Source organism: Condylura cristata, unplaced genomic scaffold (genome assembly GCF_000260355.1).
Source record: "Condylura cristata isolate star-nosed mole 26May11 unplaced genomic scaffold, ConCri1.0 scaffold00019, whole genome shotgun sequence".
NCBI classification, from domain to species: Eukaryota; Metazoa; Chordata; class Mammalia; order Eulipotyphla; family Talpidae; genus Condylura; species Condylura cristata.
The window spans coordinates 13,128,518-13,136,614 of NW_004567120.1; positions in this window are offsets into that span (position 1 = coordinate 13,128,518).

The following is an 8,097-nucleotide window of genomic DNA, read 5'->3' on the forward strand; positions in this document are numbered from 1 at the left end:
CAGGGGAAGTTGGCAGATTAAGTTCTATAAAACACTTCAAAGGAGAAAAATTGGCTCACCCTCAAATATTTCTCTTTGGCATAAAGATAATTCTATTCTGATTTATTTTGAAGAAACAGCAGACATAGGAAAAGCTCTGAGTACACCCTCCCCTCAAAAAGTGACCCTTTTGTAAGAGACATTTGTTAGCGTATCTGAGGGAAAGTCTCCATTTATAAGGGGGTCTCCTCTGGATGGGAAGTGGAAGATAATCTCTAGGAACTCTTTATCAACAAACAAGTCACTGACTGTACAACTACCAAACACTTTCCTATGCCTGTTTTGGTCACCTCCCACAAATGGCCTCTCCCTTCCCCCAACACCTCTGTCTTTAGCTGAAAATAATGTTTAAGATAATGGCTGGGGCCATTTCAATGAATTACTTGGTTTGCCTGGGTCTCTCCCATTTATTCAGGAAATAGGCATGTTATCAAACTTTTTTTTCAGTTAATCTCATTATAGATTATGCCTCAGCCAAAATCTTAAGAAAGGTAGAGGGAAAATGAAGACTTGATGAACTTACAGGTTGATGAAGGCATTCATATGCGAAGGGGGTCACACGCCCTGTCCTATGGGGAAAGGCCCTTCTGGAACTTGCCCTTTGTTCCTCTTCATCTGGTTATTCATCTGTAGCCTTTACAGTGTCCTTCACAATTAATTGGAAAATGTAAGTAACCGTTTCTCTGAGTTCTGTGAGTCAGTCTAACAAGTTAATCAAATCTCAAGAGAAGTTGGAAGGCACCTTTGATCTATAATCTGTGTCAGAGGACACAGCTGACAACCTGGACTTGAAATTGGCATCAGAAGTGTGTGTTGTGGGGGGAGGGCAGGTTTCATTCTTGTGGGACTGAGCCCTTATCTTTTAGGATCTGACAAATCTCAGTGTCAGAATTGAGTTAAATGGCTTGGTGTGTAAAGCACACACACGTACATTAGACCTATGGACTAGTTCACGCATATAGTACGCTGCAAAATACTGCAGTTTGTTCATGGATGAGATTTAGATGGTTTCCAAAGCCTTGCTATTATAAACCTGCTAAATGATCTTTTACATGCACGCATGCCTCCTGTGCCTAGTGTAATATTTCACTAGGGCTGCTTATTCCAAGAGGACTGTGGGCCACAGGGTATATTTAGGAAACACTGCCAAGCTGCACTCTGTAATGGACAATTGTCAACTTTGTCAACTGAATTCTTAGTAGATATTGACTGGTCTGGTTCATTCGGTCTCTTGAAGCCAAGTCTCCATGCCCTGGCCTCAAGGTTTCTTATGCTCTTCCTCCTATCTAAATTGCCCTCTCCTTTCCTGTTAGCAAAATCCTATTCAATCATTAAAACCCTTCTGAGGTATCATTTACTCCCAGAAGACTTCCCTGACAGTCATTAGAGCAAGCTGAATTAGGTGTCCTTTCCTGGTGCGCCTCATCACCAGGCAACACAGATTTATTATCATCATGTGTTTAAAACTATGTTTAGAAATTTCTTTCCACTATAAGTCAATGAGATCCTACAGGGCATTTGTATCTTATACATCAGTGTATACAGAAAAGCAGCAAAAGCAAACACTGTATGAAATATAAGTTGATTGAATCAAATCACCAAGACTGTGACAACTGTCCCCACTTCTGTCACCCAGACCTCAGTCTACAGTTGTTCTAGGTACTTTTGAGAGGCCCCCAGGCGAAGAGGAGGGCTGTGGGTGTGTGGGAGCCCAGCAGGGAAAGTCAGGCTAACAGGAGCTCTCAGTTCCCAGCTCTGAGCTTGCCTGGAATCTGGGAAAGGTGGCAGCAGCCACAGTGGGGGCATGTCCCCACTCAGGCCAAATGGCACTCCAGGGGAAGCCCCCACACCACCCCCTCACTGTGGGGGGTGGAGCAGAGCTGGAAGGGACTGGTCTCCCACACTCACTACCCCACCTTTCAGGGAAAAGGACACAGACAAGAGGCCTGGAGAGGGCTAGAGGCCTCCCCCAGCCTGCGGAGCCCTCCTGTGACAGGGACAGCATGAGTCCTGCCAGCCCAGAGCCTGGCACCACCTGCCTCCAGCCCAGGACTCTTCCCTGCCCCTGGGGCAGCCCAGCAGCCTGAGCTGCTACCTCCCAGTTGCTTCCTCAGAGTCCCTGGCTGCTCTGGGATGACCTGGGACTGTGTGGGCTCACCCTGGGCCACGGTGGGGGAGGAGAGACTGAGAGCCACAGCCTGAACAGAGCCTGCCGCAGCCAGTCCACAGCAGGGCCTGGGGACCAGAGGGCTGCCATGGGTGTTATCAGGAAGGAAGGCAGAGGTGACTGAAGCAGGGGGACCTCTGAGCAGGGGAGGGCACACCCCTCAACCTCTGCGGACAGACCCTGCTATGTGAAAGCTGGCCCCTGTGAGCTGTGCTGTGGAGAGGCTGTGGGAGGGAGTAGCGGGGGTGGGGGGGGTGTTTGGCACTCTGGCTGCCACAGAAGGCCAGCCTCACCAGGAAACAGGAATCCTTGAAGCAGAAAGACTCCCCCAGGGCTGCCTCAGAGCACCCCCCCAAGGCCACGCCCCTGGAGACTGTTGTCAGGGCGACAGCTGCTAGGGGCTGGCTGCTCTCCCCCTTGCCTGCCTGGCTGCCCTGCCTTGTGATTCCTCTAGTTCTGCCACCTGGAAAGCCTGTGCTGCCTGCCCTCCCTGGCTGAGCGGGCATGTGCCTGGAGCCCATGTCTCCGTGAGATGCTTTCACCGAGGGAAAACATCTATAATGTATTCTAAAAAACTCTTGAAGGTGAGATGTGCTGAGTAAGTCCTTCCTGAACACCACAGGCCAGTCAAAGCATCTAGTGAGACCAGCAGGGTGTCCACAGATAGGCTTTGGGCGGATCTCTTCTCTGGCTGGCAAGATGGACTTAGCAATGTATTAAGTCTTTTTCTGACTATTTTCTCCTCCACAAATTGAGTCAAAAGCAGACTTATAAAATTATGTTCTTATAGTACTTTCAAATATATATTTATAAAATTCAGCCTAATCTGAATTCACAGATGCACAGAAATAACACTTTGGACTTGGTTCACAGTGCTGTTAAGGTTGGTTATTATGTAAACAGCAAATGTCCAATGTGAAGGATATAATAGAAATGATAGATGAAGTGATTGAATGTAGTATCTCATTCTATGTCTTGTATGTGAAGGAGAGCAACATTTGTCACCCCAAAATGTCTCGGCATAAGGTTTATTTTGAGTTGGCTGTTATTTTCTTGCACTTTTGTCTTTTTTTTTTCCTTTCAAATATTACTGATTTGCCAATCACTTACATAACTATATAATTTTGGAAGAACAACTCACCTCTCCAGATGCGCACACTTCACTTATTCTCCACCAAAACTCTAATGTCACTATGGTAGCACTTTCCCCACTAGCCACCTCCCTCCTTCCCACTGGACATGCTGATAATCTATTTGGTTCTTTTTTGGGGGACCAACCCCACATTACCCTTCTGTAGGGACATTTGCATACATGTGGGAACTCTCCAGTTGTGAGGGTGTCTCCCTTGCTGTACCAAGATGAGAGGATTGACCCAATCTGTAGAAATTCCTATCATTAAAAAAGGCACTGACAAATCTGGGTAACAAACACATCTTTTAATTGTCCTGGTAACCTCCAACAACTGACTTTTTCACCCCCAACATCTTTTGTCTATAGCTGAAGGTAGTATTTAAGGTAATAGTTTGGGCCATTTCCAGAAGTTACTCAGTTTGCATGTTATTAAAGTCTTCTTTGCTTTTCTTCTGTTTATCTTTTTATTACAGGGGTTGTTAGTCAAGAACCTAGAAGGGTAAAGGGAAAAATATATTTCCTTCTATAGCTATGTCACTATGGTGTGGCCAGAGCTCACTGATAGGCTGGGCAGCTGATGTGATATTGTCACTGTGAGGTAGATATGCTACCAGAATGTTTGCATCAAGCTGTGTCTTTTCACAGGAGTGTAAACTAGGAGGGCTAGCCGCAGTACTGGACTCGCCCCCTTAATCCCAAGATAGTGACCGGGTGCCATGTGGGGAAAGAGGAAGAGTACAAGAGGGCTACGTGCAAAAGGGAACCCTCTGAGCATGACTGTCAAGGCCCCCACCCTGAATTCTTGATGTACCACTCTCCCAAATAAGAGGAAAGAAGGTGCTTTGGAACATGAGTTCTCTCTTCTCCATTGCATTTCAGGCAATCAAGCTCCTGGTCTGCTAGACCAAGTATGGTTTCTGAGTTTTTGGCTGTTAGTCAGCAGGAAAACACACTCAACTTAAAGAGAGGGTTTGGTAACAACATGAGATATTCACCAGGTTAGAGGAGTACACAACTGTGGATTTTCTGCTTTTTATTATTTATTCATGTATTTAATATCCAAAAGGGCAGGTTCATTATAAAAAGGGAGAGGAGAGGAAAGGACACTTGCAGAGACACAAGTGGTCAGAAAGAGCTGCCCTGAAAGGGACTGTTTGCTGAGAGGCCTGCATGGGCACACGCGGAGCCTTAGGGGAGGGCTGCCTCTGCTGCTTCGCAAAGGTGGCCACTGGTTACAGGCAGGTGGGAGGCTGCAGCCCTGAGGAGGGAGGGAGTCGATGGCAAGGAGCTCCTGCAAAGGCACAGGCAGGCAGAAAGGCTTCTGCAGCGTCTCTCTCTCTTTTAGATTTATTTATTTATGCCTATAGAACTGGGGTACAGGCCAGAGGTGCAGGGGCAGTGAGAGGCTTCACCAGAGACAGAGTGGGGAGCAGAACAGGCAGATCTACTGAAATACACTGCTGAGGGGAGCAGTGGGCGGGTCAGGAGAGGTCTGCCACACCATGTAGATCACCTCTGGGGCAAGTGGGGATTGAACTCATGCTGAAATGGCTTTAGCTTCTTAGTGCAGTGCTTTAACCCGCTGCGCCACCAGGGAGGGCCCCTGTCTCTGCTTTTGCCACCAGGGAGGACCCCTGTCTCTGCTTTTTAAACTTCCAGTCCTGTCAGCCCTCAGAAAGTCCTCTACTCAGGGAACACTTGACCAAGGCCTGATGTCCAGGCTGCAGGTCTTAACATTTTTTTCTGTGACAGCACTGGGAATATATTTCTTCTGTGTTTGCTCTTAGAAAGTAGTTTTCAGTGCATGTCAATTTAGGCGCTTTTTATACTTCATGGCCCCTTGACTCGTATGGGCACCATCTAAGACCTTTAGGGTGGGTTATGGCAGGCCAAATTCTAAGATGATCCCCAGTAACCTTCACACCTGTATAATTCCTTCTTGCTTGTAAATGGAACCTGTGAATAGGATGAGATGTTGCTACCACAATTATATCGCAAAGGGGTATCATGGATGCAGTCAAGGTCCCAAATCATTGAGTTAATCAAAGGGGCCATGACTAAGTGGGCCCAACCTAATTGGGTGAGCCTCTAAAAGGCTGGTCCTTCCTTAAGTCAGAGAAATTTATCTGAGGCATGAGAAGGGTTAAAAGTGAGAGATTTTCCACTCATTTTGAAGATAAAATGTCCATTTAGTGAGGAACGTGGGTTATGTCTAGGACTGAGAGTGGCCTAAGGAAGAAAGCAATGTTAGTGCATGATTGAGGGGTGCCCAGGGATCCCAAACTAAAGGTATGCATGCTTTAAAATGCCCCCCACCCCCCCCACCATGTGCAGCATGAGAAGACAAAGGAAGCAGACTCAGTGTGATAGATCATTAATAGAATTAGTATGCCTAGAGAGGGGAAAAAAGGATAGTACTAGTAATAGTTTCCCAGTAAAGCACCCAGAGTTAACCATCTCCTCATGGGTAAGGTAAATGCCTGGCCAAACAGCATCAGACTAAAGAGGGGCCCAAAAGCTTGCCAGCGGTCTCGGTCTCCCATACTGGGATTTGTCGTCCAAGATGGCTGCATATAAGTAGGGAAGGGGCAAATGATGCCTCTTCACTGTACCGTGATGCTCCTCACCCTGGTATGAAGAAACCTTTGTAACCTAACCTCAATCCCCCAACTTCAATGAACAACGTTCTACCACAACCATGTAAGCTTGGGAAAGTGCTTCATTCTTCAGATAATACGCAGCCTGGTCGCCACCTTGGTTTCAGTGTTAGACCCTGAGCAGAGAACCAGTCACAGCATACCATGTGTGGACTTTGATTTACCAAACTGTAAACCAAATAAAAGGATGTTATTTTAGACAGCTAAATTTCTGCTATTTTGTTACATGGAAATAGAAAACCAAATATAGGAGCCATAGTATGTTTCATACATTTTTGTATAATTAGCAGAAGCAAGACTATCGACCACTTTTTATGTTTTGACCTCCCCATGTGTTGGGAATAAGATATAGGTGGGCATGTTTGGGATCAAGGTAAGATGATTTGAACAACATTTAGTTTGTATTTAATTGGATAATTCATTCATGTGTTTCCCAGTCCCTGCCATGTATAATTAAGTAATTACTAGTAAGATTTCACAGAGTAGTGCACAGAAGTTCTGGTATTCAAACTAGGGTGTCTGACTAATGCTAATGTTGCCTTCCATGTGCTTAGTGAACCATGAACAAAAGGTATAGTTCAATTTAAAAGCTTGATGACCTAACACTAACCACTTGCCAGCATTTGATACTAGTTCCTTTCATTGCCTGGTTCCGAGATTCTTTTTAGTCTTGGCTCCCACTGCTGCCCTATATGATCATGATTTTCAAAACTGGACTCCTGGTCTTCGCTACAGAAACCACACCAACGCTTGGACCTTCCACATCTACACAGGTTCATGTTAATCACTTGGTGATTTGGCATAAATACTGACATTGACTAAGATACTGTAAAACTCAAAATATACTCTCTCACGGGGACACTGACCTCAAACTAGTTTGTGTCATTCAGATTACTTAAGAATCTGCACCCTAAAAAACCTTTAAATCTTACATCCATGTAAGAAAGAAACTTGATTGTTTCCTATTTAACTGATAATGATTTGTAAAGTTGAGACTTTATTAATGGTAATTTAAAAATTATTAATAAGGCAAAATAAAGATTGGATTTGCTATACTTTCTCTAGGACAAATGGTATTACAAATATGTCATATGAAGAGAGGAGCAAAGCATTTGTGGCTGAAAATGTGGTGGTTGGGGGTGGGAGGGCGGGGGAGGAAGATCATAGAAATGTGTGAGGCAGTTAATTAAAATGTTAGTTGTTTGGAAATTGAGATGTTTTATCTATATCAGCTGTTCAAATGTTATAATTTCCTTTCTCATAAACATTAACTCTGGTAACTAAATTAAAATAAATATTAACAGTTAACATGAATATTAACTTTGGTCAATGCCTGTATTTTATATCCTTTTTCTTAAAAGAGGGTCTCCCAAATTGTTAAGTTTCAGGCCCCTCAACCCAGAACTATCCTTGATGGAGTAAGAAATAGTAGGGCGCTTCCCTGGTTAAAGTGCAACACTGTGAACCTGGCTGCAGCTGCTTCAGCACCAGTTCCAGGTTAGCTGGCGCACAAGGCTGGCAGGGCCCACATGGCACAGCAGACCACTCCAGTCTCACCCGCTGCTCCCCTCAGCCGTGTACTTTATCGATCTGCCTGTTCTGCTCCTCACTCTGTCTCTGGTGAAGCCTCTCACCGCCCCTGAGCTTCTGGCCTGTACCCCAGTTCTGTATGCATGAATAAAGAAATCTTTTAAAAAATAGCAAGAAAGTTTTGGTTGCAACTGGAAAAGGATATTAGGCTGTAAAGGCGACAGAGAACTGGAAAATCAAGCAATAATGAAGGTTGACTTAGTGATTTTGAAGACCAGAAGTTCCTCCATGTTCTCCTGAGTATGAGATTATGTGATCTCAGATGTCATAGTGAGCACCTCACACATACTTACAAATACGGGCCCCTCACAGAGGGAGTCTCCAGCTGCTCTGCTGATTTCAAACTTCAAAAAAAGAACTGTCTGGAGAATCTATCTCTGCAGTCACTGAGCAGTAAAAACAGGTGGCTAGGCAGAAAGAGAAATACCGGATGGTTTCACTTATAGCAGGAGTATAATGGACCAGGCGAGAAAATAACAAAAATAATGAACAGCCATATACCAGAGACTACC